Here is a 22,031-nt window from a genome sequence, read left to right as displayed (position 1 = left end):
GAAATAGATGCACAATATGCTGAATCAACTTAGCTTTATTAATAATCCTTTTCAAGTTCAGTTCAATACAAACCCGACTCCGCCCTGCACACTCAGCTATAGGGGTCCGCGCACTCAACTGCAGACTCTACTAGGCCTCTACGCACTCAGCTGTAGAGCCTCTTCCTACTACTACGACCCAATACACTTCAGATCCACTTCTATCCTCTAACCATGCCTTCGCATCTATCTATTACTTTCTTTTTTCAAAAAAGTATCTTTACACTTAGAGCCTCGCTCTATTTATGCAATCCCATGGTCGTAGGCTGACACAACTTTACATCAAAATACATTATTTTAGGGCAGACAACCCTATGACTCATCCTAGACTCTCGCGCTCCGCGCCCGCATTTCGTGGAGTCTTTACATTACACTGACCAAAACCTGGGCTTTAAACCCCAAAAACATGTTATGGGGGCATCTGCTGCCCAACAGGCCCCCAACACAATCATCGTGACTGTGTCTAGGCTACACGAAGGTCCGCAATGCACTGTTATGCCGTCTACTGGATCTGTTCTACTCGATCAACTGAATGCTCGTTGTTAGAGGCAAATCCCTGTTGTAAATCTTGCATCACTTTTGTTGACACCTAATCCTTGTGATTGGGTGAATATATGTAAATAGATAAATAAAAAATATGAGCAGTCATCGGGAGATGAACTGAACAGTCTCTCCCTCATGTATATAATGAAGACCTACCTGATGGAATAGAACACACGAATCATTTTTGCCTTATGGAGTTACTGCCTGGCTTGACATGGTATCATAGCCAACTCCTTTTTTAGCTCTTATGTCCCTTGTAACTCCCTAGTCTGCTCTCCATATAGAAGTGTTGCTCCTCCATACAATTAGTTATCCATATAATTTAGAGCCTGACACTGCCTGCCCTCTCTGGCTCTCTGGACTGTCCATAAACGTTTCATACAAAGCGTTGCTTCATAAATGTTGGTGTCAGTGGCCTGATTTGTGATTGGCCTGAACGCTGCTACCACTGGTATTGGAGCATCATCATTCTTGAATTTCATTTTTCTGTGCAATTCTGATTACTCGCTATGTCTGATACATTCAAACCCCGTGTGCCCTCCATTGCCAACAAAATACTCTCCATTTGCCTTGCTATGGCAGTTTGCACTCAATTTTGAGAAGACAAGCAACCTGATAGTGTATATACAATGATTCTGCCGCAGCAATGCGAGGTGCTCAGCGTTAGCCCTCTGCACATTGTTTTTGGGGACGACATGACCTAAATAGCTCGAAAGAAATGTGACATGAAACTGACGTGAAGAGTTGCTCTGGAAGAGTTGAACGTTGGTATAGTTGAACGCTAATAGAGTTGAACACTTGTATAGTTGAACGCTGGAAGAGTTAAACGCTAATATAGTTGCGCTGGAAGAGTTGAATGTTGATAGAGTTGAACACTGGTATAGTTGAACGCTGATAGATTTGAACGCTGGAAGAGTTGAACGTTGATACAAAGCGTTGCTCCATATCTGCAGTCGATTTGCCGAGAAAGGGTTTTTTTTTTGTAATCTTTACACTTTCGAATAAATGCTCCGGTCATCATCAATTAAATGCTCTTTGTTCTTCAGAAAACTGCGTTAGATGCAAACCGCCCTATATATTTATGACCGATTTTGGTTGAGAAAACAAGCGAATTTTGAAAAATTGTGTCGAATGCCCCTTTGAATTGTAATTAAAACCAAAAAAAAAAAAAAAATTACCACCAGAAGTACAATTATACTATATATTGGCAGAAGTATTTTTCTATCAGCAGAAGTTTTTTTACAGTATGCATTCAATCATATCTATTGCGGGAATAGTTCTCACTGGCAAGGAGAACTATTCTGAATGGTCCCGGATGATAAAACACACCCTCATTTTCAATGAGTTGTGGAAAGGAGTGTGTGTCAGAGACGGAGACAATGAACCAGTACAGCCTACCTCAGACAAAGAGCTCGTCATTTGGGAAAAAAAGAATAGCAAAGCTTATGCATTAATCGCAGCATCTGTAAATGAAGAGGTGTGTCGTCATATTTCATCATTTTCAACTGCCTTTGAAGCCTTACAACAGCTGAAAGAACTCTATGACTCACATTCTGCACTTAAAGTTGTTCAACTCATGATTAAACTCTTCACTCTTGAACTGCAAAATAATGATCCTCTTGCTCTTGCATCTGAAGTAAAGTCTATAATGCATGATATCAAATCCACTAAGGTCGAATTGGATATTCCTCTTATTGCTTTTCTCAAGAAACTTTATCCTACTTACTCCAATTATCTTGAGTCATTGCAAGCAAATGGTAATCTCAAAGATATCACCTTTGACTCTCTTGTGAAAAAGTTTGCTGAAAGAGAGAAAGCTTTTGGAAAGAAGACAGCGCCTGAATCTTCTGAAGAGGCTATGTGCCTTGCTCATAAAGAAAAGCATCCTGCTCAAGATTCTTCAAGAGGAAGAGGTGGTCGAAGAGGAAGAGGAAGATATTTCAGAGGCAGGGGGGCAGACACTCACAAGGAGAAAAGGCAGACTTTCACTGCATTCGCTACAAAAGAAATGGATCACATGATGCCTCTACATGTAAACTACCATGGGACAAAATTGAGCAGAAAAGAAACAAACAGAACGGTAAAACTGATGATACAGAAAAAGGTAAAGCACCTGAATCCGCTCACTATGTTGTGGCACAATGTAACATTGGAGTAAATGAATATTTATTTAATGCTTCACTTGCTTCTTGGAAAAATGATTGGTTACTTGATTCAGGAGCAACCTGCCACATGACTCATAGAAAAGATTTTTTTGAAGAATTTACTGACAATGTTGATGGAGCAGTATACTTTGCAGACCAATCAAAAATCAAGCCATCAGGGCTTGGCACAATCAAGCTTAAATTGCCTGGTCTTCCAGACTTTCTTCTGCACCATGTTCTATATCTCCCACAGCTGAAGAGAAACTTGTTGTCCTTGGTTCACATCTGCTAGCAAGGTCACTCCATTCATATGTTTGATGGAAAGCTTTAGGTGAGAAAATCATCTGACCACTCACTTGTCATGAGGGGAATAGAAGAAGAAAGGCTTCTCAAGCTACAACTAACCTCTACTCATGCACAACATTTCTCATACAATTCTCATCATGAAGAAGGTACTCTTTCATCAAGTTTATTATGGCATGCTAGATTTGGACATTTGAAGTATGATAACCTCCGCTTGTTGAAGAAAAATGGTGTTGCTGGTTTACCTACAATTCCTAGGAAACTTAAGCAATGTGATGCTTGCATTCTAGGAAAGCATAGTAAACAGTATTTTCATGATTCATATTCAAGAGCACATAGAAAACTTGAACTCATTCATTCAGATTTATGTGGTCCAATGCCTGTTCCTTTTGCAAATGGAAATAAATATATCATGACATTTATTGATGACTACACCAGAATGTGTTGGGTTTATTTATTGAAGAACAAATCTGATGCTTTTCAAACATTCAAGAATTTTCATAAATGGATTGAAATTATGCATAATCTCATATTGGGTCTATTCGCACTGATAATGGAAAAGAATACACATCAAATGAATTTGAAAACTATCTTCACCAACATGGGATCAAACATCAAACAACTGTGCCTTATAATCCCCAATAGAATGGTGTAGCTGAAAGAATGAATAGGGCAATCTTAAATATGGTACGATCCATGCTCTTCTTCAAAAATGTAAAGATAATGTTTTTGGCTTATGTTGTTCTATGTGCTGCATATATAAAGAATAGATGTCCATCTAATGCTATAAGAAACAAGACCCCATATGAAATGTGGTATGGACATGTTCTTTCGGTAAAGCATCTCAAAGCCTTTGGTTCCACCTATTATGCTTTGATACCAAAGGTACATAGAAACAAACTTGGTGCTAGAAGTCGTAAGTGTATCTTCCCGGGGTATTCAAACACCTCCAACACATAACATCTCTATGATGAAGTAAATAAGAAGTTTGTTGTATCTAGAGAGGTAATTTTTCTTGAATCATCCAAAACTGACAATGTTGTTGAGCGGCAACTTGATCGCCTCGATAGATTCGCAAAAGCAAAATCATTTCAAGAATTTGATAATCAAATTCCACATCTTGAAGGGGGTATTCCTATACTAGATCAACATGTGGAATCTTCTTCTGAAGAACACTCTCCCCCGCATGAAACTCCAACAACAGATGATGCTTTAAGTGATGTGATTGATAGAATTGGTAGACTCAATCTTGATTCAGTGCCAACTCAATCAACGGAGCAGCCTGGACCATCTGAGAAAGGTTCCCCAAAGTGGCTGACAAAGACACTTGAAAGTGTTCATCCTGATGAGGTTGGAAAGACAGGAACTAGAAATTCAAATCGGCAAAATAGAGGTGATGTGGATGACTCTAATTCACATGTTGATATGGATGTTTCTTATGATTGTGAATTGAACTTCTCTACAAATTTTGAACCAAATTCCTTCAAAGAAGTTGCTTCTCACGATGAATGGAAAGGAGCAATGCAAAAGGAGTGTGATGCCCTCATAAAGAACAGCACTTAGAAACTAGTTGATCCTCCATTAGGAACGAAACCAATTCGCTGCAAGTGGATCTACAAGAACAAGTATAAAGCTGATGGCTCACTTGAAAAGCACAAAGCTAGGCTTGTGGAAAAAGGTTTTGCACAGAAGGAAGGGGTCGATTATGAGGAGACTTTCGACCCCACAGCAAAATGGGCTACCATCTAGACACTCTTTGCATTAGCAGCTCAGAACGGTTGGAAAGTCCACCAAATGGATGTAAAAACTTCATTCTTAAATGGATATCTAAAAGAGAATGTTTTTATGTCCTAGCCTGAAGGATTTGATGTGAAAGGACATGAACATAAAGTATGCAAACTGGTGAAGTCCTTGTATGGCCTCAAACAAGCACCGCGAGCCTGGTATGAAAAACTAACTGAGCATCTTCTGAAACTCAATTTCAAACATTATGATCTTGATGATGCAACTTTATTTGTTAAGAAAGTTGGAAAAAAAGTTCTATATCTTGTGGTATATGTAGATGATCTTTTGATGACACAGAACAATGAAAGCTACATTGCATCCATAAAGAAGGAATTAGGGAAAGTTTTGAAATGACCGATTTAGGCTATGTTCATTACTATCTTGGCATTGAAGTAACCCAACATCCGAAGTCCATATTTCTTTGTCAAAAGAAATACATTGGAGATTTGTTGAACAGGTTTGGCATGACAGAGTGTAATCCTCTTACTACTCCAATGGAACAAAACTTAAAGCTCACATCTATTGAAGGAAAAGAAGTTGAGGATGCAACAAAGTATAGACAGCTTGTAGGAAGTCTCAACTACCTAACTACTACCAGACCAGACATTTCGTTTGATGTTGGAATCCTCTCCAAGTTTATGCAAAAGCCTTGTGAGGGACATTGGTCTGCTACAAAAAGAGTTCTAAGGTACTTGAAGGGAACTCAAGACTTTGGAATCAAGTATACACAGGTGGACGACTTCAGCTTGATTGGATACTCTGATTCAGACATCGATGGAGACAAAGAAACTAGGGTATCTACTTCAGGATATGATATGAGTCTTAGATCAGGAGCTGTCTCCTGGAGATCACACAAACAATCAGTTCCAGCAGATTCCACAACAGAAGCAGAATACGTGGCAGCAGCTGAAGCAACAAAAGAAATTGTGTGGCTCAGGAAAATTGTTGAAGATTTGTAGGTAAAACAAGTACAATCAACTCCACTCATGATTGACAATACCTCTACAATAAAGTTGGCCAAGAACCCAAAGTTCCATGATCAAACGAAGCACATCAATACTAAATATCATCTGATTGACATCATGTTGAGGCCAAAACAATCCATCTCCGTCATTGTTCCACAAATGAGAAAATTGCAGACATCTTCACCAAAGCGCTTGGAAGAGAAAAGCTTGAGCGATTCAGAATGATGCTTGGACTCACTAACATCCCTTCATATTAAGGGGGGAATGTTGACACCTAATCCTTGTGATTGGGTGAATATATGTAAATAGATAAATAAGAAATATGAACAGTAATCGGGAGATGAACTGAACAGTCTCTCCCTCATGTATATAATGAAGACCTACCTGATGGAATATAACACACGAATCATTTTTTCCTTATGGAGTGACTGCCTAGCCTGACAACTTTCATTTGCGCGAGCTTTCCTTCAATGTCGGCAGCGATGATGAAGGCCTCATCAATCCAAGTCTGGACGCGTGCTTTAAGTATTTCCTCCTTTTGGCGCACGACATCCACTTGTTCCTTCAACACCTTCGCCTGTTGTAGCTTCACTAGCCAATGAGTTAGGATCATTGTCTGCGCCATCCCGCGCACATTGTCATATTGCATTTGAAGCTCCCACACCTCTGTTTCTAGGAGCTGTATGGTTGGGTCCTCCTGTAAGGCAGTAAGGACCCCGAAGGATTCTTCCAACAAAGTTGTACAGGTCTGCAATGCTTGTCCTATTTCCTCCAACCCCTTTTGGATAGTGTTAGCGCGTTGTTCCCGAACTTCCGAGGGCGTGGACGACTGCGCCTTTAATCGCAGTTCAGCAATGTGCAGGATGAGGTCCATCTGGATCCTCATTGCTTCCTCCTTTGCCTCATGGAATCCACTGGCCACTCTGTGGATCCGCACTCCTATTAGTAGGTCTGTCGCAATTTCTAGCTCTGGTGCGTGGCGACATGCTTCCTCTATGATCTGCTCCAGCTGCTGATTCTGTGCCAACGCTTCATCGCATTGTAGGCTAAGCTGCTCGATGTTGATTCACTGTTCACTAAGCATTTGCACTACGCATTCTTCCCTAGCACAGAGTTCTGTTGTCGCTTCATCTTGCAGCTGGTATAATATATCTCGTGGAAGGGCAGCCAAGTTTAGGCCAAGTCCCTTGATCCGGCCCATCGCGGCGCTATCCTCTGTGTTGTCTATGGTCAGTGCTCCTTCCGGCAGCACGACGATGTTAGCCATTTTGGCCCACAACAGCTGCTCTGTTGTCGATGTACTCGCGGCACCGTAGGTAACTGCAATTCCTTCTTGTGGGGGCCACACCTGAAGTCCCTGCAGTTGCGCCCTGAGGGCCCTTAACACATTATGTTGCTCCGTCAATGCTTCGTGGAGCGCTTCCCTGGTGACCTCGCGAACCGTGTCATCGACATTATGTAGGTCACCCACTATCAGTTTAATAGGTTCCCCATCTAGCTTGGAAGCTTTGGTCTTCTTTCGTGGCCCTGTTCATTCCGTACCGCGTGGCCATTTCAATTCTGTAGATGTAAGGCTTAGATCTGCACCTTCCGCCATGTCGTTTGTCCCCTGTCCTGTGGTCAGGTCTGGGCCTCTTTCCTCCTGGGTCGTGGTGGCCCCGGCTACTGCTGCTTTTTCAGCGGCCTTGGTCTGCTCTGCGGCGGCCTTCGCTACCTCACGAGAAGCCCTTACCTCCTCGGCGAACTTCTCATTCCTCTTTTGTTGTTCCAACAACCTAGAGGCATCCTTCTATCTTTGTATCATTGTCTCATCGCGCGCTACCAGATCTGAGGCGTGCCATTCAGGTGGCCATGAGTTGAGCATCGCAAAAACAACGTCACCAATTGCGATGAAAGGGAGTTTGGTCCAGTTCTGCTCCGGATCCTTCCACGCCTTGATATACACATTGTGCATATTTGCCTTAAAGTCTGTAAATCTCCACAGACTGTCGTACACCATGGGGGATAGGCGTGGCCTTTTGTTGATCTACATTTGGACGCTTGCCTCCATGAGTATCCAGAATATCTTGGTCTCGCGAATTCGCGTGGCATCCTTTTTCGCCCAGAGCGACGCAGATTTTGCTGCCTCTAACAAGTCCTGGTCAAGAGGAGGAAACTGACTGTCCTCAAGCAGTTCCCCTGCAACCAACAAGATGGATAAGAGCAACCACACATAGTGGAAGGTCTTACCCTGCTCCTAGGCCTCTTTGCAGTTTGTCAGAAACTCCTCGCAGAGGAACTACACCCAATTGAACTGTACCCCCTCTGCACATTGTTTGGCCAGCGTGATGACCATTGTTGGTACCTCGTTGCCGCAACATTTTCTCATCACTTTTCCTGCCAGCAGCTGGGTGGCTACGCGCACCCCTTTGTCTTGAATGCTAGTAATGATGTAGCCCCTCTGCTTTTTCTCCAACTTGTATTTCTTCTTCATGGCCTCTGCGAGCGCCAAGTCTCCGCTTTTGCCAGCTATTTCTGCGGGGTCCCTTCTCGTACAGGGAAGCCGAGAAATCCTATGAATAAGCTCCGCCGTGATGGGAATAGGCTCCTCCAGCCACAAGTACCCATCGTGCACTAGGCAAAGCAGTTGCCTGATGAAAAATATCGTGATTGGTGCCCGATGAAAGTGTGGAATCCATAGTAAGTGGAGTAGCCCAGCCTCCTCCACCCCACGCAGCCATTTCCGTGGCTATAGCATTGTAACTGACCCCTCCTTGCTTTGTTTCATGAGTTGGCTAGTCTCCAAATGTGGGAACTTTTCGCTGTCTGCGAGGTCCCAATCTTCAAATTTCATCGTGGGCACATGGCCCAGGACTGAACCCTCAAACAGAATTCCATCTGGGAGGAGTGGGGTTTCGAGTGCGCTCTTAATGACATCCAAATCCTTGGGTACTTTTGCTTTCCCTCTCCGTGGGGGGACATATTTGGGCAGTTTTGCTACAGCACGCACTGGTTGAATGTCTTCCTCCATTTCTTCATCTGGTTCAATCTCTTCTATGAAGGCCTGGAGATCCTCCTCCTCATCATTTGTCTCAAGATTAACCATCTTGCCCTTGTCTTCCATAGACAGTTTACCAAACCGCGGATTTTGCGGAGACATGCGGACTGGTCCTGCTGCCTATGGATTCTTTTTGGGTCTCGACGTCCAGGGCGATTTAGGAATTTCCGGTGCATCCCCCACCAGCGACGTAGGGCTCTGAGCAGCTCCCTCGGTTTTCGACATCACTCAGTTCAGGAAATCCTGCGTCTCTTTCGGTAATGTCTCAAACATTGAACTTGCTCTCAACGCCTCTAAATTCGTAAGGTCCATACCCAATTGATAGCACACCAATTGAATTCTCAAGATGCCAAGGGTTGTTCGGTGGATAACCACCTGTGATTTATAGGCCTTTTTGAATTCAAATTTGACCTTCCCCCCCCCCGATTCGGCTCATTAATGCGATATTGGCGGAAGATCATCCCAAATCTAGTTCTGACTTCGTGTATTAATTGCCCGCCGCCCGCTCCTCGTTGTCTTAACTTGGACATCTTGTCATGAATAGTGACACCAATGGTCACTTCCCAACCTACCCATGCGACAGCGCATCCCCCCATGCGCGGGCACGGCCCCTGTGACATATTGATCCTGCGCACAACCTTCTTATCGCGTCGCTCCCATACAAACTCTTTTATAGTCCTGCACTCTCTTTCAACTGCTTGGAGCGCTGAGACTATGCTCTCAACGGATAGTTAGGTGTGACTTGTGTGAGGCTTCAATGCACCTTCCAGCCTAGTCCGCGGGCACTCCTCAATTCCCCTCGCAACAATCGGTGCCGCACGTTCTTCCTTATGCGGTGCACTCCCCTGGTTACTTTGTCTGGTAATGTGCGGTCACAGCCATGGTAGCAGAGCCACAAATTCTCAGCGGAAATCTTCTAATGTAGTAGTATTTCAACCCATATCTTGTCCTATCATTCTTAGTTTATTGATGCGACATGCTTGCGCGGATTCGGTTTCCAGTTCTTTGATTTCTGCATCCATTAACACGCTTTTCTTCCTCAGTCGTACCTGATCTTTGAGTTCGCAAAACTTAAGGTTCCCCCATCGAATGGCTTCCTGAATCTACATATGTTCGACCTCGCGCGGCTGCATAATTCCTTCGTCCTGGTCCCCGCGTATTGTTCCAACTATGTGAGGATTCCTTCCTCCCAAAACTATGGCCTCGACTCTACCCATCATCTTTGGGATCGTCTCCGTGCTCAGATTCTTGTACATGGCCCTAGAGGCCCATCAGACCGCCAGTATGCACAAGTCCCAGTCAGTTCGTCTAGCCTGGTGAACCTTGTTCAGGATCCCGCATACCTTCTTGAATGCTTCTACATGGAACATTTGTGGTGTGCGTCACTTTTCCTGCTGCTGCGTCTGGTTCCGATTTTCGATCCTTAGTCTGGGGTATGTTTGTGTGGACTGCACAGCACACGTCTGTACCCATCGACACAGGTGAGCGCACAAGCTACTCTATCCTGGCTGCCCGACTCTTGGTCGAAGCTGGGGTCTTCTAAACTGCAGGCACATCATCCTTCTACATCTGCGCTAGTCCTCAAACTTTCCTTGACATGTACTCCACCATCGTGCGGGTGTTGCACATAGTGCCCATTTCAGCACATCGAACCGTTGCTGTTTCGATACTACGCTTTCAAATTTGTCTAGGAATTCATCCACCGTTGTCACTCCATCATATGATGGCAGTTCCCTTGCCTCTGTTGTCACGCAGCGCAGTGATCTAATCATCATGTTTCAATTCAGCGTTGTCACTTCGTGCAACTGATTCTTCCATCGTTCTACTTCCTCGTCTAAATCCGAAGTGCAGGAGCTTTCACGCTCCCACGAGACTCTCCCATTTGCAGTCGGATTCACCCAGTCCTGGTCTCATGCAGTTATCTTGTAAATACAATCCATCTCATCGTCGCACACTGGTTTAATGTAGCGCGTTCCTTCGGTTGGGTCTAGCAGGACTACTACGCGTAGTGACTTTTTCTCAAATATAATCTTCTACTTCTTCAGGTTGATGACTCTGTTCATATTAGTGGCCCAGTCTATTCCTAACAACGCAGGATAGGGATTGTTGTCATCTACAATCTCTATCACTTCAAAGTCAGTCGTGTGCTCGTGCCTTCAATATCCACTATTACCCCTTACAACCTCCCCATGGGAAAAATCTTCTGTTGGTTTGCCATTCGTAATTGAATAGGGGACCACCATAACGAGGGCCTGCCCATGCGTTCCCATGTTTGCTTCGGTAACACATTCGCATCCGACCCCAGGTCTAGGATTACCTAATCCATTTCGTACTCACCAATCTACGCCGTCAATCTCATTTCCCTCCCAGTGCGCAATGCATGCTTTCCCAGTTTCCAGACTACGCGCAGTTCTCCTAACCCCGCGCACCTGGTGATCAACTCCTGTAGCCCCTTAACTGCCTTTTTGTCATGCAACAGTTTCATGCATGTCTCCAGAAAGGTAGTAAGCATTGAAGGATCCATTCCTGGCTCTGGCTAATCCTTACTACCTGAAGTGGAGGCCTCCGTGAAGCTCTTCTTAGCTTCCATAAACATCTCCTTTGCGCGTTCTAAGTCAAACTTAGGTTCCTTTGCAGGAGCCTTGCGAACCCATGTATCTTCCTTGAGCTGCTTCCCCTTATGCTCCCTTGTGGTCACACCGCTTCTGAGCATCATGTTCACATTCGGGTCATCCTCGCATGGTTCAGACCTCATCATTTGGATATTTTGGGTCAAAGGAGGCTAAAATACCCCTTTTTCGCGCATTTGTGTGATCAACGTAGGACAATCTACTGTTTCATGATCAAACTAAGCACAATACGAACAGGATATACTCGTCGGTTTGATACAATCGCGGGCATAGTGCCTTGGTCCTCCACAATTGTAACAAATTAACTGTCTGCGACCCCTTCCTGGTCCCATTCCTCCCCGTCCTCGACCTCGCCCCTGAAATCCAGCACGCGCCATCCCCGCAGTTGGGTCGAGGGCTCACGTTTCTGTCTACATCGTATAGACTGGGGTCTGATCCATCATTAGCTCGTAGCTGCGATAAGTGCGCTCGTCGTGGCCTACCAACATGCAGAAATTACAAAACAACTGTTGGGGAGTCTGTGTATACTTCTGCAACAAATGACAATTGTCTGTCATGTGTTTTCCTCCTATCTGATAGATCGCGCACCATAACGCGGGTGTCGCACTCAGCCCTTCCTGTGCCTCTGGTCTCAACGGCATTGGTCCCCCTCCTGCCAAGTAGTTCGTGAATACTGGACAGTGATCCTTGTCATGGCCCTGACCTTTTCATTTTATGCACCATACTTCCTCGCGCGCCTCTGGCCGCAGTGCCCTATCTTGCTTCAAACTCTGCATTTCCAGGCATAGGTTCTGTAGTTGCACGTGGATTTGTTGAAATCCCAACCCAGGGTCTTGTATCAGGGTCTTGTGCAACCTCATTGCCATTTCCAGCGCTTCGGCCTGGGTGGAAAGTTTTTTTTGTGACAATGTCTTCCTCAAGTGCGGTGTTAGGGATGCCACAAACCATGCACGTTGTTGGGCATCTGTTAGCGTCATATTGGCCTCATGGATCGTACTCTTCAGACGCTGATCCAGATCCCAGGGGGTCTCGCCTGGGAGCATCGCGATCTCTTTAAACCTGATGATTGAATGTGTCTCCAATTATCCGTTCAACACACTGGATCTCTGCGATCCCTACGTTTGGGTGGTCGTTAGAGTTCTTGATATACCATGTCAATGCACGATCCTGCAATGCACTCACCAATGTAGCCTTCTTAATGTTGTCTTCCATGACCCATTGCGCTTCCCACAATACTCTTACCACGAACCAAAACTGATCCAGATCTTCATTCCCTACACCTCTGAATATGGATAGTTTGATCGCACTCGCCATGCTGAATTGTGGGGGTGGTGGAGGTGGAGTGGGTGGAGATGGAGGTGAGGGAGGTGAAGCAGGTGGTGGCGTGGGTGGGGGTGGTAACTGCGGAATGCACTGCCTTATCAAACTGACCGCGCTTCTCAGAGAGACCTGAGCGAGCTCTTCCTTGCTCTCTCGCGAAGGTGAAATTAAGGCACTGTTTTCTAATTCCCCGCTAACTTTGTAGATGTTTCCGCTCCGCGTCGTCTCAAACATTAATGTATTTGCATAACCCGCTTATCACATAACAGCATCTTAATCCAGGTATTCAAAGATTTAATATACTTACCTCACGGTCCTTTGAGAAAATGTCATTATACTTCACTGTAGCTCACGGTCGTGTCTACCGCAAACTCAGTCGAGTCAATGGTCCACAGCTCGCACGATCTTATCTTCTGATGCCTCTAGTCTACGCACTAATTCCAGAGTCCACACTATCGGTTGGTCGAGCCTACACCTCCCTTGGCTATCAACTAACCTCGCGATCCACTCATACAGTTCAAAAGGAAAGGATGCAAAGAAAATCTCGTGGATTTCTATATACACGTAGCGATCCAACCACCTTTTCTCAAATACTTGCAACGTTCTATTTTCCTATGTCACAAACTCGTGAATATTCTTGTCCAACCACTCTACAATTTCTTTCTTTGTTGGGTTCCAGTGGCACGACATCAGACATCCCTTAGGCAGATCTCAGTCCCGGCAACGGAACCATTTGTTGGCTACATGGAGCCTGACCCAGGTTCAGAAGTGATTTAGCCAAGCAAATCCCGGTACTACTGGCCCTTTCGGCAACAGTCCGTGGAGCGAGCACTGAGGTCTCACCCAAAGTAGTATGGGAGGGTGCTGGAACCAGGTTTCCACACCCTGGGGATGTCTAATATGGGGCAATAGGTACACAATTCAACCTTCGCGCTTACTAGGTTACACGCAACAGCAAGCTCCTTGCGTCCTATGGTACTGCCTTCATGCAGCTCTAGCCTCAGTGCGACCAGTGTTAATTACCCAAGTCTCCTTTAATTAGGTTTTGTTCGATAATTACTTAGGATGTTTTCATACATAAGCATTCATACAAGTGTGCGCATATAAATAAACAGATACCATTAACACATAACATAAAAATACAGTTCTACGAAATAAATGCACAATATGCCGAATCAACTTAGCTCTATTAATAATCTTTTTCAAGTTCAGTTCAATACAGACCCGACTCTTCCCTACACACTCAGCTGCAGGGGTCTGCTCACTCAGCTGCAGACTCTATTAGGCCTCTGCGCACTCAGCTGCAGACTCTATTAGGCCTCTGCGCACTCAGCTACAAAGCCTCTTCCTATTACTACGACCCAATACACTTCAGATCCACTTCTATCCTCTAACCATGCCTTCGCATCTATCTATTACTTTCTTTTTTCAAAAAACTGTCTTTACACTTATATCCTCGCTCTATTTATACAATCCCATGGTCCGCGGACCATGGGCAAGCCACACAAATTTATATTAAATTACATTATTTTAGGGCAGACAACCCTATGACTCATCCTAGACTCTCGCGCTCCGCGCCCACATTTCGCGGAGTCTTTACATTACATTTACCAAAACCCAGGCTTTAAGCCCCAAAAACATGTTATGGGGGGATCCGCTACCCAACAAGCATGTGTTTGAACATACCCTAGTTATGGCTTGAGTTGACAAGAAGGTTGTGATACCATACTGTTGCACAGCCATCCAAGGTACATGGGAACAGTCTGCATGAAATGCCTTCATACCGTACCTCGAGTGTCTGCGGTTGTAGGTAGAAGTTGTCCAAGTGATCTTCTGCCTTCACTGCTCTATCAGGGTCATACTTTGTGAGCATTCTCTCTGAACACTTTGGCATCCTATGCAAAGAAACCAGGAGAGCCAATGGTCCCTGAGTCATCCATTCCAAGTTTTGGTCAGCCATGTCTTCTTCTTCTTCATCCTCCTCCTCTTCTTCAGAATCTGACGGTTTTGGCTCCGAGTATGTTGGTTCGTCTCCGCCTCCGCCTCCTCGGCGGCCTTCCCCTCTGCCTCATGTACCAAAATATGAGCCCAAGATCACGAGGGTGTCTTGTTCTCCCTGTTGGAATACTAGAGGTTCCTCTCCGTTCTCAACAGCTTTTGCCAAACCTTCAAGTGTGGCAAGAATTGCTTCTTCCACCGATGATACAACAACCCCTGTGGGAGTGGTTTTTGGATTTCTTTATGCGTATGGAAGATGTTGTATTACTGGGATCATTCTGACTACTTTCGCGCACTGACGGGTGATGGGACAAACAGAGAGGAGGTGTTGATACGAAATTTTGTGTTCATGTCTAGGAGGTGAGCAGTAACAAAATTTAGATTCGCGCATAGGTGAGAGGGAGTGCGAGTCACTTCCTTGACCAGATGATTGATGAGTGGGGGTGAGAGGACATTCAGCCATAAACAACGAGCGGCCCTCCTTCTAGCGCCAAAAATGTTGACGATGTTGGACTCGACAACATTCAGGGGATCTCCCCAGTATGAAGTCCCAACTATACCTCACACCATTTTTTGTAGGAGTCCCATCTGGTACGATGTCCCGATTTCCATTATCTTAAAGGTTTTCCTTAGCTCTTGCTTATCAACACATGACAATGGTCTGCTTTGTCTTCGAACAGCGAGGTTTGCATGACTAGTGAGTGCTTAGTGTTACTTGTGTCAAGGTTCTTTCACTACAGAGGGAGAGGGTGGAAGTGAGTCTCAAGTCGAGAGGGAATAGCCCCAAGTCTGTGAGAGACACACAAAACAACAGGACATGCGCAGCTTCCAGCAGAGTAGTCCACATGGGTGTGGCAGTCACAAACCCAAGGTGAACATATAGCACGTACAACAGCCAGCGGAATAGTCCACACGAGTGCGACGAGCGTTATAACAATTTTACAAGAATGAATCTGTCGAGTGTCTGGTGGGATAGCCCACACGGGCGAGACTGTGTTAGCAACTAATACAACACATTTCCAATAGCATATGTACTAAAATAACCAAAGAATTCAACTGTCGTAATACAGGTTAAAGCAACATGCATTACAAGCATCCAAAGAATAGTCTTACAAATGAATACAATACATGTGTGAAAACGTGTTGGCCTATTAATAAGCTTCTGAATTAAGCAAAATTTGCAAGACACATTCGTACACCATTACATCACTAACCCCGATAACGAGGCGTTGGAGCCACTGCTCGCTCCTCAAAGAAAATATTACAGACTCTTAAGGCTATGTGGGAGGAGCCAAGGTGAAAAGTCTTTTGCATGTACAAATGAGGGGTATTTATAGCCAAGGGTAAAATTGGCCCTTGTGATTGTTCGACTTCCCTCATGACTGTTTGACTTACATGACTCTTCAACTTTACATGACTCTTCAAATTTACATGTGGGTCTCTTGGACTTCCACGTTACATTACATTGATTACAACAGTGTGGCCCATAGTAGTGATGTGGCCGAGATGACTCATGACATGACTCGACACGATAGCGCTGGTGTGTTCATGTTGTTGGTGGTGTGCATGTCAAGTTGTAGTGCTGCTGAGTGATGGATGTCTCTTGGTCTATCATAGCTTCACCTTCACATGGCAAGGTGTGCAAAGTCTTCGATGGTCTTGGTGTTCGCTTGGTGTTGCATGTGCACGTTCCTCCTTCGCTTGTACTTTGGCATGCTCCATGTGTTCGTCTGTTCGCAAACAAATCTCCTCGCATGTGCTCCTTGTTCATCATGTTCATTATCGTGTCATGTCTCATCCATGTACCTGTATCTTCAATCACTCATGACGAGATGATATCAAATCCAAAAATCTCCTAGTCTACCATGATGCATTGTCGTTCGCTTTCAGATGTAGGTGACCGAGAGAGAGGGAAAGACTCTGAAATTGCGCAAGGCAGATTTCAAGCTCAAATGCAAGCTTCGGCCATTGTTCATGAAAACTGCGCAGAGGTCACTAGTAGGTTGAGATGGGCAATATGGATCAGCAGTGACTGTTTACGGGATCTGGCTCAACTGGAGGGCAGATCTGTGCAATCTTTTGAGGGAGACAGTGCAAGCAACAGAGGGAGATTGGCAATGAAAACTGTGCAATTTCTCTAGGAAGAAGGCAGCGGGTTGCGAGAGGCTGCTTGGAAAAATTGTACAATTTTTCTAGGGAGCTGGCAGTAGGCTACAGGAGGCTACTGGCAAAAATTATGCAATGTTGGGAGGTTGGCCTGCTAGACATCCTTGCACAGTTTCTGGTCTGAGCGAGATTTTGGGCATCTGGGGGACTTCTCATGAAAACTGCATAGTTTTCTAGGTGAGTAGCAGGTCGATTAACTGGGTGACTCGCTAGAAAAACTGCGCAATTTTTTAGGGCAGTGCAGTTACGGACACAGGGTGTATGTCCGGCATGTATTCGCAGTTTCTTTAGTCAGCGAAGCAAACATGCTTGGTAGCTTTTGCACAATTTTTTGGAAGAGTGAGGCCTGGGGTCACTTCCAGGTCAAACTCTTTGGTTGACCAATTGGAGGCTCGGTTGATGTGCTTGCGGTAAGCGCAAACTGAAATGGATTGCTGGGAAACTTCTGTGTTGTTTTGGGTGACAGTCGGTCGAGTCGATTCCAGGATTGCGCAGTGCAGACTGCTTGGGAGGCAGCCTCAAGCTCCACACAATTCTGGGCAACAGTACATGATCACTGAGAGTTGAAACTGCGCAATGCAGCTCAGTGAATGTCCGGTTGTTGGAGGATGGTTCGATCAACAGAGTTTCAAAAAAATGACCAAGTGTGTGAATGAGTGACTCCGTACATGCATGACCTCGCGAAAACACACTCAATATGACTTGACGACAAGATGCCTCAAACCATCAAGACAACATACGCTCAGTGTGCCTGACCGACGGTGTGAGTGACAAGCGTGACACTTGTGATAGATCTTTGAACGACCGCGACGACGTTTGCACGACAGTGTATACAACTTCGTGTATGAGTGTGATAGATGTTTACATAGCAAACACAGCTTGTACACACGAAGGTGGACCATGTGCATGGCCAAAACATCACTACAAGCATGACATTGTGACCAACACATAAAAAGATTTCCGATGAACGGTCAAGCGAGGAGGGTGAAAAGACTCAACATGGGCTCACGGGATGAGCCCAAGTGCTTGCAAATATCAAATAAAAAACCCAAGGAAGGCTCTGAATTTGAATGCATGATAAAATTTTGGAGGGTGTTGCAGCCGCTACAACAGAGTCATGTTCATGTTCATATAATTGGTCTTCTATTCATGATTCTACCTTCCATTATAGTGGAACAATGTTCACGGTAGACATGATATTATTCTTAGATTTTATTTTGTGGGGTTGTCTGCAATTTTTTTTTTTTTAATTGTTTTCTTGGGTAGGACTTTGGTTCTAAATCAATCGTTTTTATATTTTATATTGTCTAAACCATAAACCCAAATACTCCCATAAGCAATTCTTCCATTTATAATAAGAAGATTATAAAAATTTACTGAAATGTACCTAAAAGAAAATATCTACCAAAATGCCTCTCCCCATTTCTAGAGATGGATCTATCCCCAGCTAGAACTGGATATTGATGGGGTTATCCCACAATTGGCCTGGATATTTCATATTGCATATCCATTATTTTCCTACTTATTTCTGACAACTTAGTGAGGCTTAACATCCTCATTAGGTGGGAGGATACCAAAACTACCAGATCTGAATATAGAAGTCCAAGAACATTGCACATAATGATGAGGGTTCGATGAACATTAGCACATAATGATAAGGCATGGGAATTCATCCAGTAGGTCCATGCATTGTACAACTACAGACATTCAATTTATTAAAATAACTCTTATATGGTATGTACTATAGGGATACAAGCGTTTAATCTATGAGAAATTAAGAGGCTTGGAAATTCATCCATACAAAGGAGAATTTTGATATAATGATAGAGATTTGTGAGTTCATCCAATTAGCTTTACGAGAGATCACTGGAAAAACTCATATATGGTATGCACTGAGCAATGAGATGAGTATTTTGTCAGTAGCATTGTAGTGATGACTTGACTAGAATGATACATTTGCATATAACGATGAGACTTGTTAATTCACCCAGGAACATTGTCCAAGTCCTACGGGAAAATATCTTATATGGTAGAATTGGATTGTGCGATGGTTATTATGTTAATAACATTGCAGAAATAAAGACAACGATGAGGCTTGGGAATTCATACAGTAAAGCTTTGTCCAAGGCCTACTGGAAAAATCTCTTATATGGTATGTACTTAATAATGAGATAAGTATCATGTCAGTAGTATTGCAGCAAAATTGGCGAAGTTAATCATCTCTCCAGATTCCCAATTTCTCTCATTGCACTGCATGAATCTTTGTTTCAAAATGAAACCTCAATAGTGATCAATGTCACATCTATTAACACAGTGATTTATCCAAAAGATAAGACCCTAGTCATTTCTATGTCAATTAATTTATGATTCAGAATTTCATGTTAAAGTAGGTAGTTCGTCAAGTTACACTCATATTCACCCGTGCAGAATGATGCTTCCTTTCTTTAGAACATGTCAAATAATTCTTGTTTGAAGTAATTTTCCTGTCTCTCCTTAAAAGTGGCAACTCCATTCTTGGTTGCTGCTAAGTGATGAGAAACATTATTTTATAGAGGTATGGTGCAAGCCTGCAGCAAAGGGATCATGAAACCCTTGAATGAATCTTAAAGGTAAATACTGTATATTTCATTTTCCCCTAGCTATCGTCCCTATTGAAAACCACGGCTATTACACCTATCTTGTACGTGAAATGTAATGACAGTGGACATTACACAATATAGTTGTTTTGAGACCCTTGAATGTTTTGTGATTCTTGAGACAAATTAATACTAGTAGAAAAGGGTGATCAAAGTTGGGCAAACAATGTAAGGGGAAAGTTATAAGTAGTCTGCATCCACCAAAAATTGGGGGAAAATACCTTTCCAAAATTCAAAAACTCATATAATATCAAACCACTGGGAGAAAACAAGGCCTGCAGCAGACAAGAGAATGGGTGGTAAAACGCTATATTCGACATAAATAATCATTGTTTACAACTTTCCCCGTGACAGCATAGTTAGATCTTCTGGGAGTTGTATGACAGTCTAACGATTTTACATATCCAGGGCAGAAATGCCATACATCTAAAAGTATTAATTAGAAATAAATTTATTCTTTTGCACCATTTTTGCGTGATCAAATAGAAAGCATGCATCTATAACTTTTTATTGATTTCACCGCCCAACTGGTGCAGAACATGAACTCAGTTACATTATTGCTTTCATGCCAGATAACATTGAATCATCCTGTACAAGCAGCTCAACAAATATATTTTTTAAAAGGGGAAAAAGTGGAAAGGGAACCTTTTAGGATCTTTCCAATGGAAAATCAATCATGAAAGCATTCCAACTCGGAAAGAAAGAAAAATAGTTGTAGCCATTTGACAGAAATTAGAGTCAATCTTGATGCCATTGTGTTTATATCATTGCACCGAGCTAACCATTTCAATTACTTTAAAATATCGATGTAACATTTATAACAGGGAAAATAAAAATTAAATGTCCCTTGTCTACTTCTTAAAAAACAAAAAACAGAGGGAAAAAACCCACCTAAATCCATCTTCACCAGATCTTTTAAACAACAGGTTTGAATTTGATGTTTTTATATCCCTCTCAATGCTTGATAAATTGAGAGTATAGCTATTTTTTCTTGTTGGAAAACATTTTGGTTTTAGCGTTGCGACCTGGTCTGCCTCGGTTTGGAGCTGCTGGGACCTTGCATTTTCTGAGACATTCTTCATAAAGTGGCCGAGGAATCTTATTATTGAACTATGAAATGTCGACTCCTTTAGCGTATTGAGGGTTCTCTTCCAGGAATTTCTCAATTTCAACTTTGGACCTTAATTTTTTTCCGGATGGGGAAATATAGTACACGTCTGCAAACCTGCAGGTGCTATCTCCTCTGAGGGAGAGCAACCGCTCCCATCCTGTGGGAGGGCGAGGTATATTTGGCTGGTCAATTACCCACAGACGAGTAAGATCCTGTGAGAATTCAGCTGGATCATAACAAGGAGCATTTGGGCGCCAGGCAGAGGCTTTGTTACATACCCAAGGATCTGCAGAAGCGCAATGCCGAATAGCTTCATATTGTTCCTTGCTTGGAATGAATCTCCATTTAAAGCATTCCACTCCAAATAAATGAAGATCTTGTCTCAACAGATATAGTTTGAGCTCATTCCCCAGATCTGGTTGGAGTTCGAGCAGGTTCAACCCAACACCAATCCTTGCCTTCCTGGAACCCATTAAATCACTAATGCAACCATCAAGTACCCTTTAGGCTAGGCCAGCACTCGAAATCGTTGATAGTTGGATGGATGGATAGAGAAGCAAAACACAACTAACTGGAAGCTCATCAGTTTCCATGGCCTGACATCAAATAAGTAAGGTCCCATAATAGACCCATTTTCGCAATATTACTGAAGTCTAATACTTGAGAAGGCATTGTCGAACCCAAAGAGAGATGAAATTTCTATTGTGTTGGATTGTAGCCATGCTTTTGCTTATTTGGATCCAGTGCTTTCATGGAGAATGGGGGCCACTTTGGGTCACATGCCACCTTAACTAAGATATTGTACATGGGCTACTACTAGCCACAAATACATAAAATGTCAGCCTGTTCTTGGAGATGCAGTTCATGGAAAGGACCAATTCTCTTCTTCATTGAATTTTATTGACACCAGTAGAGTCCAACTATCAAAGGGTGGAAGGACATTACTCCAAATTCTTCTTTGTATACCATTATCCAATTTTTATATGCTTTGTAACCTATAAGCATTATAATTCTTTGTTTTTAACTATGCAAGTCTACCCATTATAGAGATGAAGAAGCACACATGTTAAGTAGTTTAAATAGGTTCTCATCACTGCCTTGACAATTCATTGTTTCAGATAAAAGAATGTGGTCCTTCAATACAATCCCTGAACAGGGGTGAATTTGTGTATGATATGAAGGGCTTAGGTTCTTATGGTTTATTGGTTCATGACATCTACTTTATCTTTAGAGGACAGATATGCGTTTGAAATTGAAATTCAGATATTGAATCTTGAATGAACTTCTTTCTTCACCATACACAATTTCTGCAAAGCAAAATATTTCATCCTATTGGGAGGGCAGGCTAGATGGC

At 43.4% G+C, this 22,031-nt stretch overlaps 1 pseudogene; it reads right to left on the bottom strand.

Annotated features, from left to right (window-relative positions):
- Nucleotides 1-20,676: 20,676 nt before the first annotated feature.
- Nucleotides 20,677-21,150, bottom strand: LOC149263518 (methyl-CpG-binding domain-containing protein 2 pseudogene; annotated as a pseudogene).
- Between the last annotated feature and the right edge of the window lie 881 nt (nucleotides 21,151-22,031).

This window comes from Pinus tabuliformis, chromosome 6, assembly GCF_031772625.1.
Source record: "Pinus tabuliformis cultivar Carrire ecotype Pingquan chromosome 6, CPIR1, whole genome shotgun sequence".
NCBI lineage: Eukaryota > Viridiplantae > Streptophyta > Pinopsida > Pinales > Pinaceae > Pinus > Pinus tabuliformis.
Note: the sequence above shows the minus strand (reverse complement) of the source record. Positions and strands in the feature narration are given on the sequence as shown.